Source organism: Rhinopithecus roxellana, chromosome 11 (genome assembly GCF_007565055.1).
Source record: "Rhinopithecus roxellana isolate Shanxi Qingling chromosome 11, ASM756505v1, whole genome shotgun sequence".
Classification (NCBI taxonomy): Eukaryota; Metazoa; Chordata; class Mammalia; order Primates; family Cercopithecidae; genus Rhinopithecus; species Rhinopithecus roxellana.
In genome coordinates this window covers 56099456-56101177 of record NC_044559.1, presented here as the reverse complement: position 1 = coordinate 56101177, position 1722 = coordinate 56099456, and the positions used below count along the sequence as shown (strand labels likewise).

The 1722-nt window shown below is 37.9% G+C and overlaps 1 pseudogene; it reads left to right on the top strand.

Moving 5' to 3' along the window:
* Nucleotides 1-1258: 1258 nt before the first annotated feature.
* Nucleotides 1259-1510, top strand: LOC115900310 (annotated as a pseudogene).
* Nucleotides 1511-1722: the final 212 nt, after the last annotated feature.

Here is a 1722-nt window from a genome sequence, read left to right as displayed (position 1 = left end):
GTTTTCCGACAACAACAAAATTAAACTAGAAATTAATAACAGAAAGCTATCTGGAAAAATCCCAAAATACTTGGAAATTAACACATTTCTAAGTAAAACAGGGGTCAGCGAATTAAGATGAAATTTTAAAATATTTTGAACTAAATGAAAATGAAAACGCAACTTATCAAAATGTGTGAGATGCAGTAAAAGTAGTGCTTAAAGAGAAATAATTAGTATTGAATGCATATCTTAGAAAAGGAGAAAACTCTATAATTATTAAGCTGATATCTTAGGAAAGTAGAGTATTAATTAAACAGTAAAATTAAATCCAAAGTAAGCAGAAGAAAAAAATAATTATAATGAAAAACAAGAAATCAATAGAGAAAATCAATGAAACCACAAGCGAATGCTTTGAAAAGTTCAGTAAGGCTGGGCGTGGTGGCTCATGCCTATAATCCCAGCACTTTGGGAGGCTGAGATGGGCAGATCACTTGAAGTCAGGAGTTTGAGACTAGTCTGGCCAACATGGTGAAACCTCGTCTCTACTAAAATACAAAAATTAGCTGGGGGTGGTGGTAGATGCCTGTAATATCAGCTACTCAGGAGGCGAGGCAGGAGAATCACTTGAACCCAGGAGGCAGAGGTTGCAGTGAGCCAAGATCACATCATTGCACTCCAGCCTGAGTGATAGAGTGAGACTCCATCTCAAAAAAAAAATAGAAGTTCAATAAAAGTGATAAGTTTCTAGCCAAGTTAAGAAAAAAAGAGAAAGAACACACATTATTAATGTCAAAAATGACATATTTCATATTTCATGGACATGAAAGGATAATAATGAAATGCTATGAACAACTTACCCTATGCCCATTAATTTGATAACCCACATGCAATGGACCAATTCCTTAAAAGACACAATCTGCCAAAACTCATACAAGAAGAAATAGATAATCTAAATAGGCTTATATTTATTTTTAAAATTGAATCAATACTTGGTAACTTTCCAAAACAGAAAGCACCAGGCTCAGATGGGTTTAGAGGTGAATTCAACAAAACATTTAAAGTGGAAATTACACTGATTTTCTATAATCTCTTTCAGAAGATAGAAGCAAAGGGAATACTTCCCAGTTCATTCTGAGGCCAGTATACCTTAATGCCAAAACTAGACAAAGACATTTATTTATGAGAAAACAACAGACCAATATCTCTCACGAACATAGATGCAAAAATCCTCAACAATGAGATGCTTGGTGGTCTGTGGTTCAGGAGCTTCCTCGGGATGTCGGTGGACTGGCTGAGGGGCAAGGTGGAAGTCGATCAAGAGACTATCCAGCGGCTCCTTGAGGAGAATGAGCATCAGAACAAGGGCTGGGCGAACGAGTGCGTCCAGTGCCAGCATGTGTTACATAGAAATCTCATTTATTTGGCTACCATCGGAGATCCCAGCCCAACCAGTACTTCAAAAATAATGGAATCATCTTTCAAAAGCAATGGAATAATCTTCCAGTTGGCTGTTGTGAGGAGTAATTGAATGTAATCCATCTCTTATAAAATGGAGACAGGATCTTTACCAACTCAACTGCTTAAAACATGAATGACACTTCTGTGGCTCTTTTAAAAAATATGAAAATGTGGGCCAGGCGCGGTGGCTCACGCCTGTAATCCCAGCATTTTGGGAGGCCGAGGTGGGTGAATCTCCAGATCAGGAGATTGAGACCATCCTGGCCAACATGGTGAAACCCT